The sequence below is a fragment of the Otolemur garnettii genome, unplaced genomic scaffold, assembly GCF_000181295.1.
Source record: "Otolemur garnettii isolate 467f Iridium unplaced genomic scaffold, OtoGar3 scaffold00007, whole genome shotgun sequence".
Lineage (NCBI taxonomy): Eukaryota > Metazoa > Chordata > Mammalia > Primates > Galagidae > Otolemur > Otolemur garnettii.
In genome coordinates this window covers 16,597,059-16,611,899 of record NW_003852402.1, presented here as the reverse complement: position 1 = coordinate 16,611,899, position 14,841 = coordinate 16,597,059, and positions in this window count along the sequence as shown.

The window sequence follows — 14,841 nt, the reverse complement described above, 5'->3', positions numbered from 1 at the left end:
GCCAGCACGCAAGGAGTGGTGACCCGGGCATGTCCCAGAAACCATTCTTTCCTCCTGTGCCTCTGGGCCCATGATGGGAGGAAGTGCCTCAAAGATTTCTGAAATGGTTTCTCAATGCCTTTCCCCTTCAACTTGACTGTTACACCTGACTCCCTTTCATCCATGCTCAACTCTCCTTCAAGCAGTTGTTCCCCAGCGCTCCTGGATTTCTCCCTGAAAATTGTTCTTTCCTTCTCTACGACCAGGCCAGAGTGAGACTTTTTCAAATTTTTACACTCTATTTCCTTTTCAACTACAAATTCCAACTTCCCGTCATTTCTTTGCTCCCGTCTGTATCTGATTATAAGTTGTTAGAAGCGGCTGTGTCACTTCTTCAACACTTTGCTGCTTGGAAATTTCTTTCACTAGGTCATCAGTCATAAGTTCAGCCTCCCACAACGCCCTAGTGCATAGACACAATGCAACCAAATTCTTGGATAAGGCATAACATTTTCCTGTTCCACTAAATTCCTTATTTTCATCTGAGGTCAGCATGACCTTTTTTACTCTTTAATTTTTTTTTTTTTTGAGACAGAGTATCACTCTGTTGTTCTGGGTAGAGTGCAGTGACATCATAGCTCACAGCAACCTCAAACTCTTGGGCTCAAGCAATCCTCTTGTCTCAGCCTCCTAAGTAGCTGGGACTACAGGTGCCCACCACCATGCCCTAGCTTTCTATTGTTAGCATAGATAGGGGTCTCACTCTTGCTCTGGCTGGTCTCAAACCCCTGAGCTCAGGCAATCTACACACCTGAGCCTCCCAACCTCGCCTGGCCTTTTTTTTTTTTTTTTTGTACAAACTTTACTACCGACCTTTTGGTCCCAGACACTTAATCAATATCTAAAAATTCCAAACTTTTTGTCTTCTCCCTCTCTTCTTCTGAGCCTTCCAAAGTCTTCCAACTCCACCCATTACCCAGTTCCAAAGCTGCTTCCACATTCACAGTATCTCTAGCAATGCTCCACTTCGAGTACCAATTGTCCATCTGGGTTGCTACATAGGAATACCTGAGGCTAAATGATTCATAAAGAGATTTCACTCATGGTTCACTTGCACTCGTGGCAGAAGAGGAAGAGGAGTCAGCATGTGCAAAGATCACATAGTGAGAGAGGAAGTGAAGGGGGGAGATTCCAGGCTCTTTTGAGCCTGGTTTGAGGCTGGTTGAGCCACAGTTTTCAATGGAACTAATAGACTGAGAACTTACTCATTACTGCAAGAATAACACCAAGCCATTAATGAGGCATTGGGCCCCATGATCCCAAGAACATTAGGGTCCCCACCAATAACATTAGGATTAACTTTCAACATGAATCCAGGCACAGTTACCCACACGTGTAATCCCAGGTGCTTGGGAGGTTGAGGTGGGAGGAGCACTAAAGATCAGGAGTTTAAGACCAGCCTGGGCTGGCTCGGTGCCTGTAGCTCAAGCCGCTAAGGCACCAGCCACATACACCAGAGCTGGCGGGTTCGAATCCAGCCCGGGCCTGCCAAACAACAATGACAACTGCAACAAAAAAATAGCCGGGTGTAGTGGCAGGTGCCTATAGTCCCAGGTACTTGGGAGGCTGAGGCAAGAGAATCACTTGAGCCCAGGAGTTGGAGGTTGCTGTGAGCTGTGATGCCATGGCACTCTACCCAGGGCCATAGCTTGAGGTTCTGTCTCAAAAAAAATAAAAGACCAGCCTGGGCAACATAGAAAGACCCCCATCTAAAAAATTTTTCAAGATGAGCTAACACAAAGGGTGGGGGAGGGGAATAAAGGAGGGGTAGAGGGAGGAGGGTGAGGGATGGGGGGTGAAAGTGTATGGCACACTCCTTAGGGGTAGGACACAATGATAAGAGGGACTTTACCTAACAAATGCAATCAGTGTATCCTAATTTTTTTACCCTCAATGTTTCCCAAACAATAAAAAAAAGGAAGGGTGGCATCTGTGGCTCAAAGGAGTCGGTCGCTGGCCCCATATACCAGAGGTGGTGGGTTCAAACCCAGCCCCAGCCAAAAACTGCAAAAAAAAAAAAAAAGGAAAAAAATTTTCAATATAAGGTTTAGCTAGATTGTAATAAAGACACAAAAAGAAATAGGGAGTGTGGGGGCAGAGGCAGAGAGTATTTGAAGAGCAGGGGGGCCTACTTTATACAGAGTAATCTAGGGAGACCTTGAGGGTTTGAGCAAACAGGAATAATGGAGAAGTTACAGAATATGAGCAAAGCATAGCAAGCACGAAGGTCGTGAGACAAAAGTATGTGTGTTGTGTGTGAGGAATGGCAAGGAGCCCTGTGTGTCTGGAGTGAAGTGATCAAGGGGAGAGAGAGGTAACCCATGCAGCAGGAGAAGGGGCTGGGGGCAGGGACAAGGCTGGAGGGCATTGTAAGGCCTTTAAGTCAGATGGGAACTAAGCAGAAGCAGCCCACTCTGGGTGGGTTTCCACAGGATCACTGTGAAGAAGTGAGTGAGGGGCCCGAGTGGAAGCAGGAAGACCTATGACGAGGCTTTCACAATAATCAAGGCAGGAGGGGTGCAACCCAGTGGCTGCAGAGAAAGGGGTGAGAGGGGCTGAACTCCAATGTATTGGTTGGAGACTAGAAGTAAAAGATGGGATTTGCCAATGGATTAAATGTGGGGTTTGAGAGAAAGGGAGGAGTTAAGGATGCCTCCAAGATTTTTTTTTTTTTGAGGCAGAGTCTCACCACCCTTGGTAGAGTGCTAGAGCATCACAGCTCACAGCAACCTCCAACTCCTGGGCTCAAGCAATTCTCTTGCCTCAGCCTCCCAAGCAGCTGGGACTACAGGCGCCCACCACAGCACCTGGCCATTTTTTCATTACAGTTGTCATTGTTGTTTAAGAGGCCCCGGCTGGGTTCAAACCTGCCAGCTTGGGTATATGTGGCTGGCACCCTACCCACTGAGCTAAAAGGGCGCTGCTGCCGCCAAGATTTTTGACTCAAGCAACTGGAAGGATAGAGTTGCCATTTGCTGCAGTGAGAAAGACTGTGGAAATAAAATCTTTTTTTTTTTTTTTTTGAGACAGAGTCTTAAGCTGTCGCCCTGAGTAGAATGCTGTGGCATCACAGCTCACAACAACCTCTAATTCCTGGGCTTAAGAGATTCTCTTACCTCAGCCTCCCAAGTAACTGAGATTACAGGTGCTCACCACAATGCCTAGCTATTTTTTGGTTGTAGTTGTCATTGTTGTTTGGCAGCCTGGGGTGGATTCAAACCTGCCAGCTCTGGTGTATGTGGCTGGTGCCCTAGCCACTGAGCTATAGGCTCTGAGCCAAAGTCTTGAGATCACCTAGAGAGAGACTGCTGCTCTCAATGCACTCATTCAGCCCTCACAGTGACTCTCTAACATAGATGCAGTTATCATTCCTATTTTACAGATAAGGAACTGAGGCTTTACCCCAGAATGTACATCAAATTCCATCCCTGTAAAGTGAGAATAATAAATAATACTCCTGTGTTTACTATCGTATTGTGTATCAGGGAAGCCAGACAATTAGATGAACAATCACAACCATATCTAGGACTATGGTAGGGAAAATCTGAGGAACAATAGTTATACAAAGCAAAAGCATCACCCAAAAGTTGGGAGTGGGACGGAGCCTGTGGCTCAAGGAGTAGGGTGCCGGCCCCATATGCCAGAGGTGGTGGATTCAAACCCGGCCCTGGCCCCCCCCCAAAAAAAGCTGGGGGTGGAGGACAGGAAAGGGTCAGAGAGGACTTCTAAGAGGACGTGATGTGTGTATTAGGCTGAACTTTAAAGGATCAATAGGTATGCTTCTATGGTTGAATGCGTCCCCCCAAATTCATCACCAATGCAACATTTTTAAGAGATGGGACATTTAACGGGTGATTAGGTCATAAGGGCTCTGCCCTAATGAATGAGTTGATTTTTTTTTTTTTTTTTTGAGACAGTGCCTCAAGCTGTCATCCTGGGTAGAGTGCTGTGGCATCACAGCTCATAGCAACCTCTAACTCCTGGGCTTAAGTGATTCTCTTGCCTCAGCCTCCCAAGTAACTGGGATTACAGGTGCCTGCCACAATGCCCGGCTATTTTTTGGTTGTAGTTGTCATTGTTGTTTGGCAGGCCCAGGCTGGACCTAAACCCGCCAGCTCTGGTGTATGTGGCTGGTACCTTAGCAGCTTGAGCTACAGGCACTGAGCCTGAGTTAATATTATTACCATGGGAATTGGGTTCATTGTAAAAGCAAGTCCAGCCCTCTCTTGCTCTTGCTCACATACTCTCACCCCTGTGATGCCTTCCACCGGGTTATAAAGCAGCAAGCAGGGCCTTGCCAGGTGCGGCGCCTCCATCTTGGACTTCCTAGCCATCAGAGCTGTGACCCGAATAACTTTCTGTTCATTATAAATCACCCTGTCTTTGGTATTCTGTTATAGCAGCATAATATGAACTAAAAGACATGCTAAAAGAAATTTAGGAAGGGGGATAGGGAATGAAGCAAAGAGTATTCTAAGCAAAGGGAACTATTTGTGCAGAAAAAAAAGGAGGAGAAACAATTCTGAGTAATCAGAAGAATTTCAGTATGACATTTGCATCTCTCATAGAGCACCTTGTTGATTGGTCTCTACTGAGATTTTTCTCCACCAGCACGTGCTAATGCTTCAGGGGGGTTCTCTATTGATGTTTTTAGAATGTGTCTCCAGACCGCTGTCCTCGCATATCATGGGGTCCCTGTAATTCTTCAACCTCACAAGTGAGTTCCTGCCTCCAGATTTTGGACTTGCTCTTCTCTTTAAGACTCTCCATTCTCCTAGGAATCTTTCAGAATCCACACCCACCAAGTGGACTCAAGGGGCTCCTCTCTTCGTTTCCATGACAGCCATTAAACACCATGATCAACACGCTTAAAAATACAAGTGGCAAAGGCTAACTTATCTGTCCATCTCCATTAGGTTCTCGAGAGGTTCTTTACAACTCAGCTAGCAGGATGTTATCATCCCTAAGAAAATACATAATAATCCCCATCCCACCCCTGAAATGAGTGATTTGGTACATTTAAATTTACCTCCCTTTTCTGTTAGTGGTGCTGCTACTGGCCTTTTGATTTTCTAATCTGGTTCTGCTCCTAGCAGAATTATCAATTTATTTTAAAATTTTTATAATTACATTATTCTACCTTCTTTAATCTGATTCTGTTAGGCTTTTGCTGGGAGACCAGCAATCTGCAACACTGGAATGTGTTTGGGCTAGATGTTTTCTTTGCTGTTTTTTTGGTTGGTTGTTTGTTTTTTGCAGTTTTTGGCTGGGGCTGGGTTTGAACCCACCACCTCCAGCATATGGGGCCGGCACCCTACTCCTTTGAGCCACAGGTGCCACCCAATGGGTAAGATGTTTTTCAGGAACATCTGTGCACTGACTATTCTTCTGGGGATGGGGATGTGCCCTTCCCCATGCTGTTTGGTATAAGGGCCACACAAACCAAATAGGTGCAACCAGGCCCTTAAATACTCATCTGTCTACAAAAAGATTTGTCTAAGACCATTCTTAGCAGCTTTGTCATAGTAGTCCCAAACTGAACAGAATCCAAAAGCTCATCAACTGGAGAATGGAAAACTAATTTGGGTATATTCATGTAACAGAATACAACTTAGCAACAAAATGAAACACATTGTGGATATACTCAAGGAAGTAGATGAATTCATGTAATGCTGAGAGAGAACCCTGACAGGGAAAATAACGTACATACAACACTTCTGTACCAAATTACCACTAATTTAGTGGCTCATACTAACACATATTACAGTTGGGTAGGTTAAAAATTAAATACACGTCTCATTGGACTTGAATCAAGGTGTCAGCTGGGCTGTGTTCCTTCTGGAGGCCCTAGGGGAGAACTTTTACCCCAGCTTCTAGAGGCCACCCACATCCTAGGCTCCCTTTCACCATGTGACCTAACATATTCACAGGTTCCAAGAATTAGGACACCTTGGAGGAGGCATTATTCTGCCTACCACACTGTGAGACTCCGTTCACATGAAGTTCTAGAGAAGGAAAAACTCATCCATGGTTCAGAAGAAAGGAAGGAAGGGAGGGAGGAAGGGAGGAGAAGAAGAGGAAGAAGAGATCAGGAGAGGAAGGGGGAGACGGAAGAGAAGAATGAGAAGAGAGATGATTCTTTAGGTGGGAGGAGATTGACCAGAAAGAGGCATGAGAGGACTTTCTGGTGTACTGGAAACATTCTGTATCTGAGTAGACATGTGAATTAAATGTGCAGACAGATTTGTCCAAACTCACCAGGTTTCCGATTTGGGCAATTCATTATATGTTAATTTTACTTGCAGAAAAAGAACACTGTAAATAAATATTAACCCCTAAGTTTGCTTTTCACGGTGCTATGGGTGAGTAATTCTAACACTAGTTGCTAGTTTGGATTCTGAGTAAATATGCCTCTATTGAGGATAATGAATGAAAGTTGCCAGTGGTATGCTGCTAAACTGGCTCTCTGGATCTGCAGCATTAGCCAGGTGCTATGGGGTAAATACTTCTGCAACTGACTTCAAGCTCAAACCAACTCACAAAATCAGAAATATTTAGTAATCATCTGTATGAGCTAGCTCAAGCTGGCACACTGCTGACAAGTCTTTTCATTGTTGAAGTTTTAAAATATGCGTAGAGAAATAGATATAGAAATACAGATAAATAAGGATATGAGAGAGAGAGACAGAGAGTCTCCTTGCCCTCTGCAATGAGAGGGCCTAAGAGGTAGGGTACATTGGTAGCAGTTGTCCATAGAGCTTCCAGATCTTTCTAAATACTGTTCTCCACACTAAGAAGAACTACTGTGTTTCCCTGAAAATAAGACCTACCCAAAAAATAAGCCCTAGCAGGATTTCTATGCATTTGTTAAATATAAGCCCTCCCCTGATAATAAGACCTAGTGACAGGTGTGGCTATGGGGTGCATCTGCGTAGCCACACCATGCATTTTGGCGTGGAAGGGAAGACATCCCCTGAAAATAAGCCCTAGTGTGTCTTCTTGCGAAAAAATAAATATAAGACAGTGTCTTATTTTCAGGGAAACACGGTACTGCTCCTTGAAGAAAAGACAAATTCCAGGGCTGAGAGAGGAAAAGTGCAAAATGAACCTAAGATAACTTATTGCACCAGAAATTAAGGAAGTGCTTAAAAAATGATGGACATCTATCCTGTCAGGGTTCTCTCAGCATAATGTGAATTCATCTACTTCGTTGAGTATATCCACAATTGTTTCATTTTGTTGCTAAGTTGTATTCTGTTCCATGAATATACCCAAATTAGTTTTCCATTCTCCAGCTGATGAGCTTTTGGATTCTCCTCTCTCTATAAAAAGGAGAGATTTGCAGATTGAAAGAGCTCTGCTCAGGCAATTTTAGGCTCTAAACAAGTTATGATAGTAATCGATTTAACCCATTAAATAAAATGAACGTCTGTGCACCAAAACTGATATAAATAAATGGATGAATAAACAAATGCGAGAAGAGAGAGTTCTGCTTCACAATAGATTACCAACTAATACATAAGGAATCAAGGAAAGCATTAGGAAAGTCATCAATAGATGTAAAAATTAGAGGATGTAAGTTTAATAAGGGATGACAGTATGTTTATATATCTCCCCACAAATACTGGTTAAGTACAAAGAGGAAAATAGTCATTTTACAGGGCAGAAAACTGACACCATCATATCCAAGTGATTATAAAGGGAACAGCCCTAGTGACGAGACAAATATCTCACAGGTGCCTCCTGGTATCATGCACCAAGAAGGACCTACTATCACTTCAGTGGTATTCTCACCAAAAAAAACATCTAATGTGGCTCGGCGCCTGTGGCTCAAGTGGCTAAGGTGCCAGCCATGTACACTTAAGGTGGTGAGTTTGAATCCCCACCCTGGCCCACCAAACAACAATGATGGCTGCAACCAAAAAATGGCCAGGCGTTGTGGCGGGCGCCTGTAGTCCCAGCTACTTGGGAGGCTGAGGCAGGAGACTCGCTTGAGCCCAGGAGTTGGAGGTTGCTGTGAGCGTGATGCCATGGCACTCTACCCAGGGGTATAGCTTGAGACTCCATGTCAAAAAAAAAAAACAAACATCTAATGTGAATCTAATCACAAGGAAACAGCAAACAGACTGAAACTGTTTGGGGGACATTCTAAAAATTCTCTAGCCTAGCCTGTCCAAAAATGTTAAACTTATGAAAAGCGAAATTGATGAGAGAAAATTGAGTGCAATCCATGATCTTATACTGGATGCTCTGCTAGGATAAAGTAAACGTGTAAGTGACATTATTGAGACAATTGAAATGGAATGCAGACCTTGGATTCCATAATAGTACTACATTTATATTATATTTGCTGCTTTTGATCACTGTACTCTGGATATATAAGAGAATATTTTATTATTTAGAATTTACTCACTAAAGTATTTAGGGGTGACCTGACATGAATCTACAATTTGCCCTCAACATATTCAAAAGAACTTTGAGAGTAGGGGGAGAGATAGGAAATATTTATTTACTTATTTATTTTGAGACAAGTCTCAAGCTGTCACCCTAGGTAGAGTGCTGTGGCATCACAGCTCACAGCAACCTCCAACTCCTGGGCTCAAGCGATTCTCCTGCCTTTGCCTCCCAAGTAGCTGGGCCTACAGGCACCTGGCTACTTTTTGGTTGCAGCCGTCATTGTTGTTTGGCAGGCCCAGGCTGGATTCGAACCCGCCAGCTCAGGTGTATGTGGCTGGCGCCTTAGCCGCTTGAGCCATAGGCACCGAGCCTGGATCGAAAATATTTAAAACCAAAAAAGAAAAAAATGGGGCAAAATTTACCCACTTTTGAATCTACATAAAAGGTATACGGAAGTTACACTACTGTTGCAACTTGCTTGCAAATTCAAAATTATATCAAAATAGAAAGTTACAAAAAATGAAGTGTACGGGGCGAGGACATAGCCAGCCATTTTTCCAGGATCCCCCGACAGAGAGGGAAACTTCAGGCAAAGAAGCACTATTTCTGCTCCTCTTCTCTGTAGCCACCTGGCTTCCATATCTTCTGTATTCTTTGCTACATAAATTAGCAACTCTTATAGCCACTGTGTAGGCAGTCCATTTGGGCAGGATCAAAGGGAAAGACAGCTATTATGGCCATCTGATAATATTCATTTGGCAATAATGAGACCTCTCTGTCCTGGAGAGCAACTAGGGAGGCTAGTAGCAGTTTGTAATCAAATCAGTAAACTTGCAAAACATTCTTACCATGAGAAAGATTAAAAAAAGGTAGTGTAGGATGGGGAAAAAAAGAACAGGACAAACTGTACACAATTTCCTAATGTTAAAAAATGTTTCCACTCCTCCCCTGTTTAACACTTGTATATGGTCTTTTCTTCTGATTGTTTTCATCAGATTTTATGTCTGTTGGTGCATAAAAGAGTATCATCACAATGAACAAATATTGGCCTAATTATACATGTATCTTCTAGCTACTTTTGAGGAGATGCTAGCAAGCTAGCCTTTAATACCCTATCTTTTTGTTTTGAGACAGAGTCTCACTATGTCACCCTCGGTAGAGTGCCATGGTGTCACAGCTCACAGCAATCTCCAACTCTTGGGTTTAAGAGATTCTCTTGCCTCAGCCTCCCAGGTAGCTGGGACTATAGGCGTCCACCACAATGCAAGGCTATTTTGGGGTTGCAATTGTCATTGCTGTTTAGCAGGCCCAGGACGGGTTTGAACCAGCTCTGGTGTATGTGGCTGACACCCTAGCTGCTGTGCTACAGGTGCCAAGCCTTAATACACTATCTTAATAGAGCAAGATCCTGGAAACTTTGTCCAGGGGAAGAATTCAAAAGTTATGAAAAACAACTAAAATTGATTAAAATGGAAAAAAAGTATTCTTGATCAAAAGCCAACGAATTATGTAATGGGACATGGTTCCCCACTGCTATGATCTGAATGCTTGTGTTGCCTCCCTGCCAGATTTACAAGTTGAGACCTAACCCCCAAGGTGATAGGATTAAGAGGTGGGGCCTTTAGGAGGTGGCTGTGTTCCTGTCTGGTGAGATTAGTGCCCTTCCTTACAAAGGAGGCCTCAGGAAGCTTGTTCTTGTGAGGCTCAGCAAGAAAGCAGATACTGTCTTTGCAGCAAAGAGTGAGCCCTCAGTAGTTACCAAATCAGCTGGCACCTTAACCTTGGACTTCCCAGCCTCCATAACTATAAGCAAGAAATTTCTTTTTTTTTTTTTTTTTGACAAAGTCTCAAGCTTTCACTCTGGATAGAGTGCTGTGGCATCACAGCTCACAGCAACCTCAAATTCTTGGGCTTAAGCAATTCTCTTGCCTCAGCCTCCCAAGTAGCTGGGACTACAGGTGCCTGCCAGAACACCCGGCTATTTTGTGGTTGCAGTTGTTTAGCACTTGATCTGTATGTCTGCACCAAAGTGCAATTTTCTTCCCACATTTAACATTTTGATTTCAGAGATTCATCTTTGCATTCTCATGTTGACTTTGACCTACTACATGGTGTCCGAAGTGGGGTCCAAAGCTAACTCACTCAGGGAAAATCACTGGCCCATGGAACTCTGGTTTGAGGGACCCACACTGAGAGCCTTTGAGTCTCCCTGCTTCTGTGACTTGCCCCTTCTCCCTCCAGGGAGTCTCTCTTGGATAGAACCTCCAATGTCTGTTGAGTTCTGTTTCTTTTGGGATATGACAGAGGAGAGGTCTTTCCCTCTCCTGTCTGAAGAGGGGTCTTTTCACTTTGGTTAGGGAGATCTCTTTGGGGGCAGGGTATTTTCTTCCTGTTAACTTTCGTTGTGAGGCTGGGATCTCAAGGTTTGGATTGGGGGATTTTTTCCCCTTCATCTGGAGAAGGCTTATCATCCTTTCCAGTAAGTATATACTTATTTTTTGTTGGAGTTTGTGTTTAATCGGCTTTTGTATATTTGGTATTATACCAGAACACCCACAAAATGGGCTCTCAGAGTTCAAAAGGCATACCAAGATATTTCCTGGGACATCAGCTGGTAATGTTTTTAAACATAATAGAAGGATTATTCCAGGCAGTCCCTGTGGCGAGGGTGGAGGGTTCAAACCCAACCCCACCCAAACTGCACCAACAACAAAATAGCCAGGAATCCCAGCTACTTGGGAGGCTGAGGCAAGAGAATCGCCCAAGCCCAGGAGTTGGAGGTTGCTGTGAACTGTGTACAGAGGGCAATAAAGTGAGATACTGTCTCTTAAATAAAGAAAGAAAGAAGGATTATTCTGTCTCTTAGTTTTAAAACTAGACAAAAAGACTGAAGATATAAAATCATATGCTCCCTAATTACATATGCATAGCTCATTGATATCTTGTGACTAAAAAATAATAATAATAAATCATTCAGGACTCAAAGATCGCCTTGCTACAAAACACTGTCTCAATGTTAGCTAACAAGGCTCCTTTCTCTCCTGAGGCTTCCCTTCTCCTTTTTTCAACTCCTCCACTATAACCTTGTCTAAGCTAAACTCTTTCTCCAAAACTCTTTAACTATTATGGAATACTGGCTAATTAAGTGAAAACTACTTGAAAACAGCAGATATTACAAAAAGTCATTTTATCCAGGTGTGGTGGTACCCGTCTAGGAGACTGCTCCTAGAAGTTCAAGGTTGCCAAGCACTGTGATTGAATTGCCACTGCATTCCAGTCTGGACAACCTAGTGAGATTCTATCTGTTAGAAAAAAAAAGTCATTTTGGTGGCATCCATAGCTCAGTGGGTAGGGTGCCGGCCACATACACCCAGGCTGGCGGGTTCGAACCCAGCCTGGGCCTGCTAAACAACAATGGCAACTGCAACAAAAAACTAGCTTAGCGTTGTGGTGGGCACCTATAGTCCCAGCTACTTGGGAGGCTGAGGCAAGAGACTTGCTTAAGCCCAAGAGTTGGAGGTTGCTGTGAGCTGTGATGCCACAGCACTCTACTGAGGGCAACATAGTGAGACTTTGTCTCAAAAAAGAAAAAAACCAACAAAAGTCATTTCAACCTTCTTGTTATTTCTTAAAAGGAAAAGATAAAATTCCCAAGTAGAAACACCCTCCCTATGCTAAAAGAATGGTAACATTCTTATCTTTAGTGCCAAAGAATGGAGTTCAAGAAAATACTGCACAGACCCTGCTAGAATGAGTCTTATCTTTAGGGCCTCCTCACATAATTCAATAACATTTTCACAGTTAACGATTCTTTGTCCAATCCAGTAGGCTGGTAAATAACTCCAACTGCTTTAACCAAAATTTGGTTCACTGCCTTTATAAGATTTTTTTTTAAAAGGCCAGGCACAGTGGCTCGTAGAGGAAGTTTTTTGCATGATCAGGTTGCATGAGAAGGGAAAGAAATTCTTTTTTTTTTTTTGAGACGGAGCCTCAAGCTATCCCCCTGGGTAGAGTGCCATGGCATCACGCTCACAGCAACCTCCAACTCCTGGGCTCAAGCGAGTCTCCTGCCTCAGCCTCCCAAGTAGCTGGGACTACAGGCGCCCACCACAACGCCTGGCCATTTTTTGGTTGCAGCCATTGTTGTTTAGCAGGCCTGGGCTGGGGATTCGAACCCGCCACCTTAGGTGTATGTGGCTGGCGCCTTAGCCGCTTGAGCCACAGGCGCCGAGCCGGGAAAGAAATTCTTTATGGTGCTTGGCATGATGGCTCATGCCTGTAATCCTAGCGCTCCAGGAGGCAGAGCTCACCAGTTGGGAGACCAGCCTGAGCAAGAGTCAGACTCCATCTTAAAAATAGCCCAGCTTTGGGGGCGGGAGGGGGGGGCGCCTGCAGTCCCAGCTACTTGGGAAGCTCCTGCAAGAGGATCTCTTGTGCCCAAGAACTTGAGGTTGCTGTGAGCTATGATGCCACAGCACTCTACCCAGGGAGACAAAGTGAGACTCTGTCTCAAAGAAAAAGAAAAAGAAAAATTCTTAATGTGTTTTTCTAAAAATTAAACATTGGTGTCAGGGAAGCACATATAAGACCAATACAGTGAAGTCTGGTCCCTATATTGAAATAAGGCTTTCTTGAGTCAATGATCTGCTCTTACTAAAATTGTAAGAGGTTTTTAATTCTTAATTCTAAAATCTGTTTCTTCAAACAGCCATGTTCTTCCTGTAATTGACTTAATTTTCTTTTCCCAGAAGTGACAGCAACAAGGTATTAGAAGACAGGAAAGCTTCCAATACAAGGGAAAGGGTCCCAAGGGGTTGCCCTGATTTTTTTTGAATTTTCCTAGTTTCAGGATGCCATCTTCTCCACTTAATATGGCAACTCGATTTCTTCAAGTAGAATTTTGCCTTTGAAATTTTCAGATTTATATCTCAGAAGTTCAACTTGTACTATATCTCACTGCACGAGATTGGCAGTCATGCATGATGCCTTTAATTTTTTCTCCCCTGAGTAAACGCCGGATGATGATTCTCTCCTTCCATTTTATCTTCAGCTCCTGTGACTTTTTTCCTCTGGTTCAAACTCTGCTGCTATGGCCTGGCACTAGCACGTTCATCTTGAAGACCTGAAAACACGTTTTTCTTCATTATAACTTGATTTTGTACTCTGGGCTTTCCTGATATGTCTGAATTGTTCTGCGTAATCAGGAAGCTTCCCCCGCTGTTACTGAAAGCCATGTCTTCTCTTGCTCAAGATCGTAATTTTCTTGTTTACATTCCTGAAAGGAAGGTCTTGCTAGTGGGCTAATGAAAAAATACATTTTTCACTGATAGACACTAGCGTGAACCCCACCTCTAAGGATAGTAACCTCTCTCCTACACAAATGTTTACCAAGCAATTAAAAGAAGCTGAGCAGACAAAAGAAGGTACAAAATCCTCATTAACATTTGTCAGAGCTGGTCACTTCACATTCCAAAAGGAAAAGTAGTCTCCAGGGAAAGAGAGGAAAGGGTAGACTATCTGATGGACGGTCATTGCCTGTAAAATGTTTTTTGAGTTTATTTAAACAGCCTTGACCAACTCCTAGCTGGGCAGCAAGGTGTGAGCGCTTCTGCTTTCTCAGATGTCTCCTGCTCTCAATCTATGACCAATACGAAAGAAAAAAATCATTCCTGTTAGCAACCTGCTTTAGGAGCAACAGAAAAGGTCAAACTCAGCAGTTTCCCAGCTGTCTTCTGCTCATTGGGCCACAATCATAAATTTCCCTCCACAACTCCTCAGCTTGCCCTGTAAAAAGTCAGAGCCCTTTGGTCTTAGGGCAGCGCCTCTCTTATTTCTGGTGCTGTGGCCTCCTTTTCTTCGGAGAAGGAGTGAAATAAACTCTGTGCTTCTTTCTATTCTAAACTTTGTCTGAGAAATCTTTGCCACCTGCAGGCCGACTTCACATTCCAACAATTCCTCTATAATATAGTATACGCTCACTACCTTGGGCACATTCTTCCTGTGTCTAATTAAATTTAAGTATCCTTTTCATCAGGTTCAATTTCCAGGTTATCTAAATGAACTTCAAATCCCCCACCCACCTCCCACCCCCTCCAAAAGAGAATCACACTATATAAAGTCTTTCTTTACCTTTTTGGTCACTGGCCTAAGAAATAAAGATTTTACATTTTATCAAGATAATAGTCTGTGTTGCCTTTATTAGGTGTTTGTTTACTTAAGAAAATTGACCTTTAAGAGGGTTAAGATTTTTTTTGTTTAATTTTTATTTATTTATTTTGAGATAGAGTCTTACTATGTCACCCTCAGTAGGGTGCTGTGACATCACAGCTCAAAGCAACCTCTAACTCTTGGGCTTAAGCGATTCTCTTGCCTCAGCCTCCCAAGTAGCTGGGACTACAGGTGCCC